At 30.3% G+C, this 19,621-nt stretch overlaps 1 protein-coding gene across 3 annotated transcripts in view; it reads left to right on the forward strand.

Annotated features, from left to right (window-relative positions):
* Positions 1-19,621, forward strand: part of LOC143201576 (neurotrimin) — a 139,969-nt gene that overhangs the window by 17,529 nt on the left and 102,819 nt on the right. The gene's annotated exons all lie outside the window — the stretch shown is intronic.

Genomic DNA, 19,621 nt, shown 5'->3' on the forward strand with positions numbered 1-19,621 from the left:
AGTTATATCTTGAAAACAGTTAGCCTAATAGCAAAAATATTGGATTTACCGTTTTTTTTTCGCCCCAAAGTTGATAGGATACGAAAGTTATAGCTCATTTCAAGATCTGAAGTTTTTTGGCCTTTTTTCCATATATATACTCAGGAACTATCACGATTTTTGCCCATTTTTAAACATTATTCTGTAACTTCAATTTGAGTCGAGATAGAATGATAAAAATACCAGGATATATGTAAAATTGGATGCCAAATAACGTGGTATGGTTATATTTTCGACAGTTAAAGAAGTTTTAAAGATATTGACATAATAAAATATCAGCCAAAAATCCTTTAAAACAGATTTTTAGTTATATCTTGAAAACAGTTAGCCTAATAGCAAAAATAATGGGTTTACCGTTTTTTTCCCCAAAAAGTTGATAGGATACGAAAGTTATAGCTCATTTCAGGATCTGAAATTTTCCGACCTTTTTTCCGTATATATACTCAGGAAAAATCACGATTTTTGCCCATTTTTAAATATTTTTCTGTAACTTCAATTTAAGTCGAGATAGAATGATGAAAATACCAGGATATATGTAAAATTGGATGCCAAATAACGTGGTATGGTTATATTTTCGACATTTAAAGAAGTTTTAAAGATATTGACATAATAAAATATCAGCCAAAAGTCCTTTAAAACTGATTTTTAGTTATATCTTGAAAACAGTTAGCCTAATAGCAAAAATATTGGGTTAACCGTTTTTTTTTCGCCCCAAAGTTGATAGGATACGAAAGTTATACCTTTTTTCCATATATATACTCAGGAAAAATCACGATTTTTGCCCATTTTTAAACATTTTTCTGTAACTTCAATTTAAGTCCAGATAGAATGATAAAAATACCAGGATATATGTAAAATTGGATGCCAAATAACGTGGTATGGTTATATTTTCGACATTTAAAGAAGTTTTAAAGATATTGACATAATAAAATATCAGCCAAAAGTCCTTTAAAACTGATTTTTAGTTATATCTTGAAAACAGTTAGCCTAATAGCAAAAATAATGGGTTTACCGTTTTTTTCGCCCCAAAGTTGATAGGATACGAAAGTTATAGCTCATTTCAAGATCTGAAATTTTCCGACCTTTTTTCCATATATATACTCAGGAAAAATCACGATTTTTGCCCATTTTTAAACATTATTCTGTAACTTCAATTTAAGTCCAGATAGAATGATAAAAATACCAGGATATATGTAAAATTGGATGCCAAATAACGTGGTATGGTTATATTTTCGACATTTAAAGAAGTTTTAAAGATATTGACATAATAAAATATCAGCCAAAAGTCCTTTAAAACAGATTTTTAGTTATATCTTGAAAACAGTTAGCCTAATAGCAAAAATAATGGGTTTACCGTTTTTTTCCCCAAAAAGTTGATAGGATACGAAAGTTATAGCTCATCTCAAGATCTGAAATTTTCCGACCTTTTTTCCATATATATACTCAGGAAAAATCACGATTTTTGCCCATTTTTAAACATTATTCTGTAACTTCAATTTAAGTCCAGATAGAATGATAAAAATACCAGGATATATGTAAAATTGGATGCCAAATAACGTGGTATGGTTATATTTTCGACATTTAAAGAAGTTTTAAAGATATTGACATAATAAAATATCAGCCAAAAGTCCTTTAAAACTGATTTTTAGTTATATCTTGAAAACAGTTAGCCTAATAGCAAAAATAATGGGTTTATGGTTTTTTTTTGATCCAAAGTTGATAGGATACGAAAGTTATAGCTCATTTCAAGATCTGAAATTTTCTGACCTTTTTTCCATATATATAATCAGGAAAAATCACGATTTTTGCCCATTTTTAAACATTATTCTGTAACTTCAATTTAAGTCCAGATAGAATGATAAAAATACCAGGATATATGTAAAATTGGATGCCAAATAAAGTGGTATGGTTATATTTTCGACATTTAAAGAAGTTTTAAAGATATTGACATAATAAAATATCAGCCAAAAACCCTTTAAAACTGATTTTTAGTTATATCTTGAAAACAGTTAGCCTAATAGCAAAAATAATGGGTTTACCGTTTTTTTCGATCCAAAGTTGATAGGATACGAAAGTTATAGCTCATTTCAAGATCTAAAATTTTCCGACCTTTTTTCCATATATATACTCAGGAAAAATCACGATTTTTGCCCATTTTTAAACATTATTCTGTAACTTCAATTTAAGTCCAGATAGAATGATAAAAATACCAGGATATATGTAAAATTGGATGCCAAATAACGTGGTATGGTTATATTTTCGACATTTAAAGAAGTTTTAAAGATATTGACATAATAAAATATCAGCCAAAAACCCTTTAAAACTGATTTTTAGTTATATCTTGAAAACAGTTAGCCTAATAGCAAAAATAATGGGTTTACCGTTTTTTTCGATCCAAAGTTGATAGGATACGAAAGTTATAGCTCATTTCAAGATCTAAAATTTTCCGACCTTTTTTCCATATATATACTCAGGAAAAATCACGATTTTTGCCCATTTTTAAACATTATTCTGTAACTTCAATTTAAGTCCAGATAGAATGATAAAAATACCAGGATATATGTAAAATTGGATGCCAAATAACGTGGTATGGTTATATTTTCGACATTTAAAGAAGTTTTAAAGATATTGACATAATAAAATATCAGCCAAAAACCCTTTAAAACTGATTTTTAGTTATATCTTGAAAACAGTTAGCCTAATAGCAAAAATAATGGGTTTACCGTTTTTTTCGATCCAAAGTTGATAGGATACGAAAGTTATAGCTCATTTCAAGATCTAAAATTTTCCGACCTTTTTTCCATATATATACTCAGGAAAAATCACGATTTTTGCCCATTTTTAAACATTATTCTGTAACTTCAATTTAAGTCCAGATAGAATGATAAAAATACCAGGATATATGTAAAATTGGATGCCAAATAACGTGGTATGGTTATATTTTCGACATTTAAAGAAGTTTTAAAGATATTGACATAATAAAATATCAGCCAAAAACCCTTTAAAACTGATTTTTAGTTATATCTTGAAAACAGTTAGCCTAATAGCAAAAATAATGGGTTTACCGTTTTTTTCGATCCAAAGTTGATAGGATACGAAAGTTATAGCTCATTTCAAGATCTAAAATTTTCCGACCTTTTTTCCATATATATACTCAGGAAAAATCACGATTTTTGCCCATTTTTAAACATTATTCTGTAACTTCAATTTAAGTCCAGATAGAATGATAAAAATACCAGGATATATGTAAAATTGGATGCCAAATAACGTGGTATGGTTATATTTTCGACATTTAAAGAAGTTTTAAAGATATTGACATAATAAAATATCAGCCAAAAACCCTTTAAAACTGATTTTTAGTTATATCTTGAAAACAGTTAGCCTAATAGCAAAAATAATGGGTTTACCGTTTTTTTCGATCCAAAGTTGATAGGATACGAAAGTTATAGCTCATTTCAAGATCTAAAATTTTCCGACCTTTTTTCCATATATATACTCAGGAAAAATCACGATTTTTGCCCATTTTTAAACATTATTCTGTAACTTCAATTTAAGTCCAGATAGAATGATAAAAATACCAGGATATATGTAAAATTGGATGCCAAATAACGTGGTATGGTTATATTTTGGATATTTAAAGAAGTTTTAAAGATATTGACATAATAAAATATCAGCCAAAAATCCTTTAAAACAGATTTTTAGTTATATCTTGAAAACAGTTAGCCTAATAGCAAAAATAATGGGTTTACCGTTTTTTTCCCCAAAAAGTTGATAGGATACGAAAGTTATAGCTCATCTCAAGATCTGAAATTTTCCGACCTTTTTTCCATATATATACTCAGGAAAAATCACGATTTTTGCCCATTTTTAAACATTATTCTGTAACTTCAATTTAAGTCCAGATAGAATGATAAAAATACCAGGATATATGTAAAATTGGATGCCAAATAACGTGGTATGGTTATATTTTCGACATTTAAAGAAGTTTTAAAGATATTGACATAATAAAATATCAGCCAAAAGTCCTTTAAAACTGATTTTTAGTTATATCTTGAAAACAGTTAGCCTAATAGCAAAAATAATGGGTTTATGGTTTTTTTTTGATCCAAAGTTGATAGGATACGAAAGTTATAGCTCATTTCAAGATCTAAAATTTTCCGACCTTTTTTCCATATATATACTCAGGAAAAATCACGATTTTTGCCCATTTTTAAACATTATTCTGTAACTTCAATTTAAGTCCAGATAGAATGATAAAAATACCAGGATATATGTAAAATTGGATGCCAAATAACGTGGTATGGTTATATTTTCGACATTTAAAGAAGTTTTAAAGATATTGACATAATAAAATATCAGCCAAAAACCCTTTAAAACTGATTTTTAGTTATATCTTGAAAACAGTTAGCCTAATAGCAAAAATAATGGGTTTACCGTTTTTTTCGATCCAAAGTTGATAGGATACGAAAGTTATAGCTCATTTCAAGATCTAAAATTTTCCGACCTTTTTTCCATATATATACTCAGGAAAAATCACGATTTTTGCCCATTTTTAAACATTATTCTGTAACTTCAATTTAAGTCCAGATAGAATGATAAAAATACCAGGATATATGTAAAATTGGATGCCAAATAACGTGGTATGGTTATATTTTCGACATTTAAAGAAGTTTTAAAGATATTGACATAATAAAATATCAGCCAAAAACCCTTTAAAACTGATTTTTAGTTATATCTTGAAAACAGTTAGCCTAATAGCAAAAATAATGGGTTTACCGTTTTTTTCGATCCAAAGTTGATAGGATACGAAAGTTATAGCTCATTTCAAGATCTAAAATTTTCCGACCTTTTTTCCATATATATACTCAGGAAAAATCACGATTTTTGCCCATTTTTAAACATTATTCTGTAACTTCAATTTAAGTCCAGATAGAATGATAAAAATACCAGGATATATGTAAAATTGGATGCCAAATAACGTGGTATGGTTATATTTTCGACATTTAAAGAAGTTTTAAAGATATTGACATAATAAAATATCAGCCAAAAATCCTTTAAAACAGATTTTTAGTTATATCTTGAAAACAGTTAGCCTAATAGCAAAAATAATGGGTTTACCGTTTTTTTCCCCAAAAAGTTGATAGGATACGAAAGTTATAGCTCATCTCAAGATCTGAAATTTTCCGACCTTTTTTCCATATATATACTCAGGAAAAATCACGATTTTTGCCCATTTTTAAACATTATTCTGTAACTTCAATTTAAGTCCAGATAGAATGATAAAAATACCAGGATATATGTAAAATTGGATGCCAAATAACGTGGTATGGTTATATTTTCGACATTTAAAGAAGTTTTAAAGATATTGACATAATAAAATATCAGCCAAAAATCCTTTAAAACTGATTTTTAGTTATATCTTGAAAACAGTTAGCCTAATAGCAAAAATAATGGGTTTATGGTTTTTTTTTGATCCAAAGTTGATAGGATACGAAAGTTATAGCTCATTTCAAGATCTGAAATTTTCTGACCTTTTTTCCATATATATACTCAGGAAAAATCACGATTTTTGCCCATTTTTAAACATTATTCTGTAACTTCAATTTAAGTCCAGATAGAATGATAAAAATACCAGGATATATGTAAAATTGGATGCCAAATAACGTGGTATGGTTATATTTTCGACATTTAAAGAAGTTTTAAAGATATTGACATAATAAAATATCAGCCAAAAACCCTTTAAAACTGATTTTTAGTTATATCTTGAAAACAGTTAGCCTAATAGCAAAAATAATGGGTTTACCGTTTTTTTCGATCCAAAGTTGATAGGATACGAAAGTTATAGCTCATTTCAAGATCTAAAATTTTCCGACCTTTTTTCCATATATATACTCAGGAAAAATCACGATTTTTGCCCATTTTTAAACATTATTCTGTAACTTCAATTTAAGTCCAGATAGAATGATAAAAATACCAGGATATATGTAAAATTGGATGCCAAATAACGTGGTATGGTTATATTTTCGACATTTAAAGAAGTTTTAAAGATATTGACATAATAAAATATCAGCCAAAAACCCTTTAAAACTGATTTTTAGTTATATCTTGAAAACAGTTAGCCTAATAGCAAAAATAATGGGTTTACCGTTTTTTTCGATCCAAAGTTGATAGGATACGAAAGTTATAGCTCATTTCAAGATCTAAAATTTTCCGACCTTTTTTCCATATATATACTCAGGAAAAATCACGATTTTTGCCCATTTTTAAACATTATTCTGTAACTTCAATTTAAGTCCAGATAGAATGATAAAAATACCAGGATATATGTAAAATTGGATGCCAAATAACGTGGTATGGTTATATTTTCGACATTTAAAGAAGTTTTAAAGATATTGACATAATAAAATATCAGCCAAAAACCCTTTAAAACTGATTTTTAGTTATATCTTGAAAACAGTTAGCCTAATAGCAACCCAAAGTTGATAGGATACGAAAGTTATAGCTCATTTCAAGATCTGAAGTTTTTTGACCTTTTTTCCATATATATACTCAGGAAAAATCACGATTTTTGCCCATTTTTAAACATTTTTCTGTAACTTCAATTTAAGCCCAGATAGAATGATAAAAATACCAGGATACATGTAAAATTGGATGCCAAATAACGTGGTATGGTTATATTTTCGACATTTAAAGAAGTTTTAAAGATATTGACATAATAAAATATCAGCCAAAAGTCCTTTAAAACAGATTTTTAGTTATATCTTGAAAACAGTTAGCCTAATAGCAAAAATAATGGGTTTATGGTTTTTTTTCGATCCAAAGTTGATAGGATACGAAAGTTATAGCTCATTTCAAGATCTAAAATTTTTCGACCTTTTTTCCATATATATACTCAGGAAAAATCACGATTTTTGCCCATTTTTAAACATTATTCTGTAACTTCAATTTAAGTCCAGATAGAATGATAAAAATACCAGGATATATGTAAAATTGGATGCCAAATAACGTGGTATGGTTATATTTTCGACATTTAAAGAAGTTTTAAAGATATTGACATAATAAAATATCAGCCAAAAACCCTTTAAAACTGATTTTTAGTTATATCTTGAAAACAGTTAGCCTAATAGCAAAAATAATGGGTTTACCGTTTTTTTCGCCCCAAAGTTGATAGGATACGAAAGTTATAGCTCATTTCAAGATCTAAAATTTTCCGACCTTTTTTCCATATATATACTCAGGAAAAATCACGATTTTTGCCCATTTTTAAACATTATTCTGTAACTTCAATTTAAGTCCAGATAGAATGATAAAAATACCAGGATATATGTAAAATTGGATGCCAAATAACGTGGTATGGTTATATTTTCGACATTTAAAGAAGTTTTAAAGATATTGACATAATAAAATATCAGCCAAAAACCCTTTAAAACTGATTTTTAGTTATATCTTGAAAACAGTTAGCCTAATAGCAAAAATAATGGGTTTACCGTTTTTTTCGATCCAAAGTTGATAGGATACGAAAGTTTCCGACCTTTTTTCCATATATATACTCAGGAAAAATCACGATTTTTGCCCATTTTTAAACATTATTCTGTAACTTCAATTTAAGTCCAGATAGAATGATAAAAATACCAGGATATATGTAAAATTGGATGCCAAATAACGTGGTATGGTTATATTTTCGACATTTAAAGAAGTTTTAAAGATATTGACATAATAAAATATCAGCCAAAAACCCTTTAAAACTGATTTTTAGTTATATCTTGAAAACAGTTAGCCTAATAGCAAAAATAATGGGTTTACCGTTTTTTTCGCCCCAAAGTTGATAGGATACGAAAGTTTGACCTTTTTTCCATATATATACTCAGGAAAAATCACGATTTTTGCCCAATTTTTAAACATTTTTCTGTAACTTCAATTTAAGTCCAGATAGAATGATAAAAATACCAGGATACATGTAAAATTGGATGCCAAATAACGTGGTATGGTTATATTTTCGACATTTAAAGAAGTTTTAAAGATATTGACATAATAAAATATGAGCCAAAAATCCTTTAAAACTGATTTTTAGTTATATCTTGAAAACAGTTAGCCTAATAGCAAAAATAATGGGTTTACCGTTTTTTTCGATCCAAAGTTGATAGGATACGAAAGTTATAGCTCATTTCAAGATCTAAAATTTTCCGACCTTTTTTCCATATATATACTCAGGAAAAATCACGATTTTTGCCCATTTTTAAACATTATTCTGTAACTTCAATTTAAGTCCAGATAGAATGATAAAAATACCAGGATATATGTAAAATTGGATGCCAAATAACGTGGTATGGTTATATTTTCGACATTTAAAGAAGTTTTAAAGATATTGACATAATAAAATATCAGCCAAAAGTCCTTTAAAACTGATTTTTAGTTATATCTTGAAAACAGGTAGCCTAATAGCAAAAATAATGGGTTTACCGTTTTTTTCGCCCCAAAGTTGATAGGATACGAAAGTTATAGCTCATTTCAAGATCTGAAGTTTTTTGACCTTTTTTCCATATATATACTCAGGAAATATCACGATTTTTGCCCATTTTTAAACATTATTCTGTAACCAATTTGAGTCGAGATAGAATGATGAAATTACCAGAATATATGTAAAATTGAATGCCAAATAACGTGGTATGGTTATATTTTCGACATTTAAAGAAGTTTTAAAGATATCGACATAATAAAATACCAGCCAAAAATCCTTTAAAACTGATTTATAGTTATATCTTGAAAACAGTTAGACAAATAGCAAAAATAATTGGTTTACCGTTTTTTTCGCCCCAAAATTGATAGGATACGAAAGTTATAGCTCATTTCAAGATCTGTACCCTTTTTCCATATATACACTCAGGAAAATTCATGATTTTTGCCCATTTTTAAACATTATTCTGTAACTTCAATTTAAGTCGAGATATAATGATAAAAATACCAGGATATATGTAAAATTGGATGCCAAATAACGTGGCATGGTTATATTTTCGACATTTAAAGAAGTTTTAAAGATATTGACATAATAAAATATCAGCCAAAAGTCCTTTAAAACTGATTTTTAGTTATATCTTGAAAACAGTTAGCCTAATAGCAAAAATAATGGGTTTACCGTTTTTTTCGCCCCAAAGTTGATAGGATACGAAAGTTATAGCTCATTTCAAGATCTGAAATTTTCTGACCTTTTTTCCATATATATACTCAGGAAAAATCACGATTTTTGCCCATTTTTAAACATTATTCTGTAACTTCAATTTAAGTCGAGATATAATGATAAAAATACCAGGATATATGTAAAATTGGATGCCAAATAACGTGGCATGGTTATATTTTCGACATTTAAAGTAGTTTTAAAGATATTGACATAATAAAATATCAGCCAAAAGTCCTTTAAAACTGATTTTTAGTTATATCTTGAAAACAGTTAGCCTAATAGCAAAAATAATGGGTTTACCGTTTTTTTTAGCCCCAAAGTAGATAGGATACGAAAGTTATAGCTCATTTCAAGATCTGAAATTTTCTGACCTTTTTTCCATATATATACTCAGGAAAAATCACGATTTTTGCCCATTTTTAAACATTTTTCTGTAACTTCAATTTAAGTCCAGATAGAATGATAAAAATACCAATATATAATTAAAATTGGATGCCAAATAACGTGGTATGGTTATATTTTCGACATTTAAAGAAGTTTTAAAGATATTGACATAATAAAATATCAGCCAAAAGTCCTTTAAAACTGATTTTTAGTTATATCTTGAAAACAGTTAGCCTAATAGCAAAAATAATGGGTTTACCGTTTTTTTCGCCCCAAAGTTGATAGGATACGAAAGTTATAGCTCATTTCAAGATCTGAAGTTTTTTGACCTTTTTTTCCATATATATACTCAGGAAATATCACGATTTTTGCCCATTTTTAAACATTATTCTGTAACTTCAATTTGAGTCGAGATAGAATGATGAAAATACCAGAATATATGTAAAATTGAATGCCAAATAACGTGGTATGGTTATATTTTCGACATTTAAAGAAGTTTTAAAGATATCGACATAATAAAATACCAGCCAAAAATCCTTTAAAACTGATTTATAGTTATATCTTGAAAACAGTTAGACAAATAGCAAAAATAATTGGTTTACCGTTTTTTTCGCCCCAAAATTGATAGGATACGAAAGTTTACCCTTTTTCCATATATACACTCAGGAAAAATCACGATTTTTGTCAATTTTTAAACATTTTTCTGTAACTTCAATTTAAGTCGAGATAGAATGATGAAAATACCAGGATATATGTAAAATTAGATGCCAAATAACGTGGTATGGTTATATTTTCGACATTTAAAGAAGTTTTAAAGATATCGACATAATAAAATACCAGCCAAAAATCCTTTAAAACTGATTTATAGTTATATCTTGAAAACAGTTAGACAAATAGCAAAAATAATTGGTTTACCGTTTTTTTCGCCCCAAAATTGATAGGATACGAAAGTTTACCCTTTTTCCATATATACACTCAGGAAAATTCATGATTTTTGCCCATTTTTAAACATTATTCTGTAACTTCAATTTAAGTCGAGATATAATGATGAAAATACCAGGATATATGTAAAATTGGATGCCAAATAACGTGGTATGGTTATATTTTCGACAGTTAAAGACGTTTTAAAGATATTAACATAATAAAATATCAGCCAAAAATCCTTTAAAACTGATTTTAAGTTATATCTTGAAAACGAGTTCGGTTCCAACCTTCGTAGAGTGAAGGCGTATTTTCAATACGCAGCAAGCTCTAGAAAGATACCTTTCTTTAAAAAAAAAACTGTATTTTATTACGGTTATTTAATTGAGTGTTAAAAACAAATGCGACTAACCGTCTCTCAGCAGACCTAAAGTGTAAATACGTGTTTACGTGATAAGACAAAAATACTGCATCTCACCTTTTATTAGTGTTTTAAAATTATTTCTCCTTATTTTACAACAGTCCTTTTGAAATTCATTTATAGTATTTTTGGTCAAAAACTAGTGCAAAAAATAACGTAAGTGAAAAATGAAGTGCGTGAAATAAACAATGTATTTATTTTATTTTTTTATCCTCTGGAAGTAAATAAAATAAAATATTAAAAATCTAAAAATGGCAAACCACAGTAATTCACCAAATCACCTGCACACTTTGATATAAGATTAGAACAATCAGCAATAACGCAAACTCCACCATCAGAATGGACTACAGTTATTAACAAAAAGCGATTGAGAAGTCGAGAAGAACAAATCGCGAAAAAAGTTTAAAAAAAGCATACGGAAATAATGAAAATATATTCATATAGAAATGAACTTTTCAGAAATAATATCATAAGATTAAATGATATTATATATTACACTATTATCTGAACACCATTTTTCAAAAAATCGGTAATTATTAACCATCCCACCTAATACAATTCCAACATATTTACTATAATAAAAATCTATTTGTAATTTAACCATAAGATAAGAATGAATTTTGTATCGAATAACTTGGAAAATTAAACTTGGGTTAAAGATTACCGAACTCGACTAAGATATAATGGACTAGTTAAGACAGTGGTCTACCAAAAATAGTTTCAGAACTAACTTGATTAAAGCAAATTCTCCAACGATATGAAATGTAACAACAAAAAGTCATACTTTAGTGAACTATTTATAAAAATATTTGTATTTTAAAATTATGTTTGATTCATTTGGTTCCCAATAGGTAAGACTTAATATTATGTATGGAAACCAACTTAAATAAATATATTGGTAGTAGTTAGGAATAGTCTAACTCAGTTTTGCCCCATTTTAATCTATTTTATTCTTCTAATTGCAAGTTTTTGCTTGTTTATTTCTTTTAATCATTGCATATCAATATACTCTTGTTGCAGTAAATTACAACCAATAACGTAAAATGATTCAACAATCTCTTTTCTTAATACAGTTGACTTTTTTTGGGCCAATTTTTCCGGTGATCCTAACGAGCTTTCATGCTTTGGACTTTGCCCCAGTCTATCTAAATTCTGTCATGGTACTGTCAGTTTTCAGTTCTTCAGTGCCCGTCAATTTGTTTATTTCTTTTTGTCCTCTTTAATTACCAAATAATGGCCATTAACAATTGGTTATTACAATTTGTCTGTGTATTTATGTCAACATTAATTATCAAGTAAGGTTCAGATATACAAACTCTACTTGATCGCGTTTATTGTTTATGCCTCTACCGGCTCTTCCCGTGTCTGATCTATCTGACTCAGCGTCGGCGTTCCTAACTGCTTCATCCGCCCAATACTTCATCAAGCTAAAGTTATGAAGAGTTCTGGCATCGATTGAGTTGTTCCATGCCAGCTGCTATGTGTCGATTGTTTCGCTTTTTTTTATTGCATTTGATCTGTCCCTTACTTATCCATCCCTGGTTATCCATGTCTAGTATCCCCTTTCTTGTTGCCCCCTTTGACAAACTGTTATCATTTCTGACGTGGGCAGGTCCCATATCCATTGTATATTTATATTAATAGAAATTTCATTTAACTCTTTCAATATCGTCCTGAAGTTGTCCATGTACATATTCTTCCCTTGCCCACCATCTTGGTGCTAGTTCTGATAATGTGTTTGCAGATTATTAGTTAAGGCTGCCATTTAACTTAATGTTATATGATGTTTCCTGTGCATTCTTTGATCTTTCCAACATGCTCAAACCTACTCCATCCAAGCCAGCACTAGTGTCCACCCATATTGTTGATTACAGTTAATACAGTAATAGTGTCACCCAATATGATGATTAGGAATGGGACCTCTATTTTTTAATAACTCTTAGGACATGAAACCTAAACCTCTAATATATAAAATTTAATTACTCTATTGCACTTCTATGTTTAGTCGAAGTGAATGATTTAAAAATGTGTAGGTGATCGTACACAAATGTGGACATAAAAAAAAGACTACCAAAATATTATATAGCCCAAAATTGATTTATAGTTATAAAAATTCTTGTACATATTTGTGTGTTCGAAATCACATTATATCACGTGCATTCGTGATTTTTAACAAACAATTTCGGCCGATTTTCGTAAATCTCAATATTTTATCTCTTTCAATTCGATTTCATTCGATTTTACGCCCTTTTCGTGCCGTTCCTGACCCCCTTTTTTTAATGCCGAACTATCCAGACGACTACTTGCGAAAAAGGTAACAATGTAAATTCACCAGCCGTACCCCGACACGATCCCCATAGAGGGTTTTCTAATTTTCTTCTTTCAGTTCGGCCAGATTCTGCTTTGAATAAATTTGATGTGTTTTATGAGGGAAAAATTGGGCGGGGTTAAAATATGGGGCTTCGAGGCTCCGGAACGACGCCGCGAGGGGGCGGCGGCGGTGTAGGGGGGAGCAGGACACTCTCTGGAGCGGCTATTCTATCCGCCCTTTTTATCCGGGATTTTTTGGAGCGGTCCCTTGTAAATATATCTCGATTTTTCTGTATATATATACACGCAATAAAATATTCAGAGCCATTTTTCTTCTTTCAGATTGTGTCAAAATGTACGGGTGTCGCAGGGGTTGTACAACATTTGACTATATCAAAAATATATATACATTTACAATGTCCTAGTTTACATATGGTCTATCCAAAATAGCAGTGAACAACCTGACAATGTTACCGCATTTAACTTTGACATTTTATACATTTTAGATTATTTTTGTTCTGATATAGAACATTCTAATATAAATAAAATAAAGAACGAAAATGTATTTATATATTAACATTATAGTATATCTAATGCATATATAATTGAATGGCTTAAACTACGGTTACCTAAACAACTAAATTGGTTTGTAGGTGAGAATTATTTTATTAAATTTAAATTAAACACTTGTATAAATTACTTACTGTATCCCCTGGCTCGATCTACCTAGAGATTAGAGAATACGTTTCCCCTTTTATGTTTCGTTCTTGTTTCATTCATTGGTGTGCTTGTCAAATCATTCTAATATCGCCGTATGTCTCCTTAGTTTCTTCTGTTAATACCTATGTACATTTTTTCTGATAAAATTAGATTTAATGACTGCATTCTCCTACTGATATATCCTGAACAATTAACATATTTATGCACATAAATCTATCACACTCTACAATGCGATTTTCTACAGTTATCCTATATTAATTATACACTCACCTTTACTCACCTCACCTCGTTCTTAGAAGATCGTGGTATGAGCGGGTGCTCTTTAGATATTATATGTAATAATGATACTGGATTTCATAGCTGATCTGGAATACTTCTCTACACCCAAAAAATATGTTATCCCAGGCATAACTAATGTCAACCCAGTTAATTAGAAACCAATAAAAAGATTCCTAAAGTAGATCGCGATGCTATTTAATCCCGAAACTACGGCATAACGGGTCATGTCATCCTGGCCGAAAGCAGTTAATTTTCAATTAAAGCGCCTTGATGTAAGGACCAAGTTTTCGTATTAAAAACTGCGATAAATTTCGCCGCGCCGAATTGATATTAATTATCTTCTGTAAGAGCGATGCAGACCTGAGATTAGGGAGAGTAATTGCGGAACTCGATTGCTGAGCTTTAGATTGGAGGGTGGATTTTCCGCGTTGATATGGCAAGTAAAATTTGGACTTAATGAAATGGTAGTGAGTTGAATAATGGTGTTTCCGATAGATTAGCGGGTTATTTGGGTTTATGAATTATATTCGCATCGCCTTACGAAATAATTAAAGAACTGAAACGATTGCCATTATTTTAAGTTAAAATCCACATAATTGGTAAATACTAATATATTGATGCACGATATTCATTTGTTCTGAATTAGCATATATAATTATTTATTTTGATATTATATATATATATATACATACTCATAATACCTAGATGTATGATACTCATTTCTTCTATATACATTATTTATGTTAACAATTCTACTAAACTATATAAATTCATTGTGGTTTTAAAATAGAGATTCTAGAAAGCAATTTTCTGCAATATTTTAAATTATATTGAAAGTTGTTAACAGTAACTAACTTCTAACTGTGAACCAAAAATAATAGTTCATTCTCTCCAAACATTAGTTCAACTAGTACATATAAGATGTTACATAATGATTAAGAGGTGAAACAAAAAAACACCTAACAGTGAAAAATTATTGTTTCCTTCATGTTATGAGCCAACTGTAACTAATTTTGAGTTAGGAGAAATACACTAACAACATTTAGGGCACCTTTTTCACTTTTCTTTTAATGATAATTACATTCTAAGTTCATGAAATAGTAGCTACTAGACGATACATAAACATGCACCTCTGAAACTAAATTTACTCAGTACTTTTGATATGATGTTCAGTCTATTAGTTAATCGCTAGATACCAGTAGTCTCTTAATATTTCTTAGTATTTCGTACTGCTGACAGTGCTGTGTTATCCGCAAATGTAGTTATCATAATTATCTCCAGTTTTGGTATGACACTAGTATAAAGCAGATAGAAAATAGATCTCAAGAGGCGGTCTTCCGGCACTCCTGCTTGTATATCTTTCGGTTCAGAATATACTTCTTCTTGTTTAGTTATGAAGAGTCTATTGGAAATATATCATGTCCATATCGCAACATGATATAATAGTTGTGAATAAATATTACAAACACCCACTCAAGCTAACCGTCACTGGCAATTTCAATAGATCCTCCCGTGAAATCTCCGATCAGTCTATCTCGATAAATATCGCGTTTAAAAATCAATCGCCACACTTAAAGTGTTACTGTGTTTCGTCAATCGATCGACCCGCCACCGCCTCCTCGTTCCCCTCCCCTTCCGCTTCGGCTGCCGCTTCTCGGCTTGTACGGCACGGCTCGCTGTTTGTTCTGCTCAAATGATTAATTGAGTTAAAAAGAAACGAACAAGAAACAACAACGGCCGCCGAACGAGCGCCTAATTAACTTGTCAAAACGGAGAAGAATAAACAGAGTTTTATTTGGTGTTTACAGAGGGCGTGCGGGGGATAGGGTTCCACAGAAAACGTTCAACTTTTACTATTGCGGTCGTAGTCGGCCGAGGAAAGTTAGATCGCGTTTCTCATTACTGGTTTTAGTTACTCTCCGGCTGCCGATAACGAAGAACCCGATCATTTGCTTGGACAATATGATTAAAGTTTTTTGGAAGATTCGTATAACGAATTCGATTAGATGGAAGTCAATCAAATAGCAAAGTAAAAAAACAGTCCTCTAGAAAATATTGCTTGCATATTTGCTCGCAAACATAAATTATTGCAGTTGTAGGATTATAGGAAACTAATTGAAAAAACTGAGTTATTATATTATTTATTCTAAGTATTGGTTGTTTTATTCTGTACATCTTGCCCATTTTCAGGCAATTCAATGAGCAAAACCATTCATCGAGCTATTTTCATATTCCAAAGTGCTGCTCTACAACCGCATATCCCATTAATGTTAGAAGTTGATAGTTGGACAAGGTAAGGTTTGGAGAGTACGCCGGCTGAGTTAGTGTCCCATTCAAGTGCTTTCGAAGTCGAAACACACGATCAGCTTGAAGTCGATATATATCGAAAATAGAAGCAAAAAATCCATACAAATTTTAAAGAAGTATGATGCTTAATCCTTTTATTAGACCAATTGAGAAATATATCTAAAAAGTTTTCATTATTCTGTGCATAAAGCTTTCAAAATCCCAAAACTCTCTAAATACGAGATAGTTAATTATACTGATACAGTATGCTGTACATAAAATGAATGAATTCTTTCTTGGCTTCTTTCTTAATGTAAACCGAGACCTAAAAAGTTTTAAGAGTGTGCTTAGTGAAATTCGCCCAAGTTTCTACGTCGCTCTAGCGGTTTAATTGCATTTTTACGAATTAGCCACTTGGAAAGTAACAGAATAAAAATTTAATCTTTGCTGAGATATATCAACCTGTTGCTAAACGCTATCATCTTAATAAAGACATTTTCTTTGTTTTATTGGGCCAATATGTTTCTGTATATGTTATGTAGCGAGAAATTAGAATTATTTTATAATTAATAAATTAGTTAGACGATATTTTATACTGAAACCTTCTCAAAAAACTAATAATGTTGATCTTTTTCAATTATATATTTAGACATTTATAAACGGCGTATCATAAAACACAAAATTATGAGTTTGTTAGAATTTTCGTAATTTTAAGATTTTTCCACTAAATTCACTTTCATATACAGTTCTAGCAGTAATCTATGACATATACACCAATTTATAACCCGCAAATATTGCAGCAATAATTCATAAATGGATAATAGGAAACCCGATGTTCTTAACCAGTATTTATCGACTTTTTGCAATTATAATTCAAAATAAATAAAAGGATTGCTGACTAGAATCTAGACCTAGACAATGATAAGTATATTATCGACCTTGAACTCTCAATCCCCTTCTTCGCTATATTAAAAACTTCTTAAAAACAAGTCTATTGCATCATCAATCAGCCTAAATATGAAAACGTCTAGACCCGTTTTTCGGCCTCTATTCCCGCAACTTTCCTGGTACATTTCCAAACGATTGCTGATCTTATTTCGGTCGATTTGTTTCTGTTTCTGTTTGATGCGCGGTTCCATTTCGTAAGGGAGACGATGCTGGGTGGTCTCGGCTGGAAACGACGCCAAGTCCAAAGTTCTTTTCCCGACGATTAACTCGACTGAGCGGTAACGAACTAGAAGGTCAGGCCGCAAATAACTTGTTAATTAACTTGTCGCTGCGGCATGAAGCAAACAACGTTTCCCTTTCTAGTGTTTAGAGAGCGAGAGAAGGACCGTTTTGCCATGCGAAAGAGACACCGCATCCTAGGATGCTCCAGTAATTGAACGTTTGATGTATTGATGTCGTATTTTATGTTTAATGTGGATGATAGTTGGTTTTAATTAAAATGATATTACTTGGCTGTGATATATATTTCTTATATCTTTCACGACCAACTTACCATTTGTCTTTACAATGGCTTAAACATATAGACTTTCTAATAAAATAGCCAATGCACGTCATAGTTAACGTCAAATATATTGCCAAAGGCAGCTTCAAAAAATGTAAAATTCGTTTTATACTCAAAGCGGATTTTCCTTCTTGTTTTACCTTAGTTAAAAACAGACTGCTGTCTAATGGTTCAGAACATATAACCGACTCAGTCTGTAAAATTCAACTTGTACCACTACTCGTCGACTCTATTGTCAAATTTCTTCAAAATTCTTTAAAACATTGGAGATATTTATTGGAGGTTACAAACCGGAAAACGTTATAAACCAAAATTCTGTATTGGCTGTTCTGTTAAATAAACTATATTGTCACTAGTCTGTTATTATTTTTGGTTTGGCTTTTCGCTATTTTCTTCAACAACAACTGCCGCAGCATCATGAGCAAATGTCGTTCATATTGTTCTATTTTATACTTTTCGTATATGACATAAGCAAAGATAAATAATTTAATACAATACACTTCTTTGTGGTACACATTCTTTAGCCTCTTTAATTGTAGAGAAGGCTTCCTCTTGTATGACTCTAAACAAACTGGCTGTGAAGTAAGATTTTAATATTTCAGTTTATTATTTCGCAGTCTCTGTAGCTTATTAGCGAGGCTCTTGTTCAAAACATTATCCAAAACTTGTGCTACATCTAAGAATATAGCCGAACATAACTTTTATCTTCACGGGCCTTCTTCTTCAATGAATGACATCTATTACTCCATGCACCTGATCAATTGTTGAATATTTGTTGATAAATCCAAATTACTGTGTTGGGATTAGATTTATTCTCTCTAGAATATGATAAAAATTATATAAAAATTACTGAGTGATCTATGGGTCACAGGTCTTGATCACGGTATCACCTTAACTTTTTATATTATTACTGAAGACACGTTGGTAAAGGAGGGACACTTTCTCTCTAAAATATGCGACAAAACTAATTCGGAAAAAACTAACTTTAACAAAAAATTTTAGCAAACTTGGTACATTTAATATATATAAATGGTTACAAACTGTGAAAACTTATGAATGCAATTTTAAACTACTATAAGCTTGATGACAATCTATATATACAAATACATTTCAATAATATTTAACTACTAATTTATTTTTTATGTCGACAAAGTTTTGACGTTTCCTTGTTTTCGAATAGGTAATCGTACAATGTGTTTACGAAAAAGTCTCATAACCTCGGGGGATATAAAGTTTTATTAAAATGTTTTTCTCCGTGGCGCTTTAGATGTTTCTACGTCAGTTATTCGGAGAGAAAAAGGCGTATAAGGCACAGAACCAGTTAATGGATTGTAACTAATCGATGTTCGGCAACAGATGTTTTTATCTGTATGCGCAACACACCAAATTTAAAACTTTTTATCATATATTAACTGATATTGGGCTACATGTTACTTAGAGACACCAAGTTGGAAGTTTATGTCAAAAGTTGTCTTTAAAAAACACAAAGCCTGTCATCAAAAGAAAAAGATCGTCTGATTTCTTTGAAAATATCATACTAATGCGGTAAAACTTATTATATTGTGAGTTTATATAC

This window comes from Rhynchophorus ferrugineus, unplaced genomic scaffold, assembly GCF_030347505.1.
Source record: "Rhynchophorus ferrugineus isolate W39M unplaced genomic scaffold, kcgeb_rfMv2 rfM8, whole genome shotgun sequence".
In the NCBI taxonomy this organism is placed as follows: Eukaryota; Metazoa; Arthropoda; class Insecta; order Coleoptera; family Curculionidae; genus Rhynchophorus; species Rhynchophorus ferrugineus.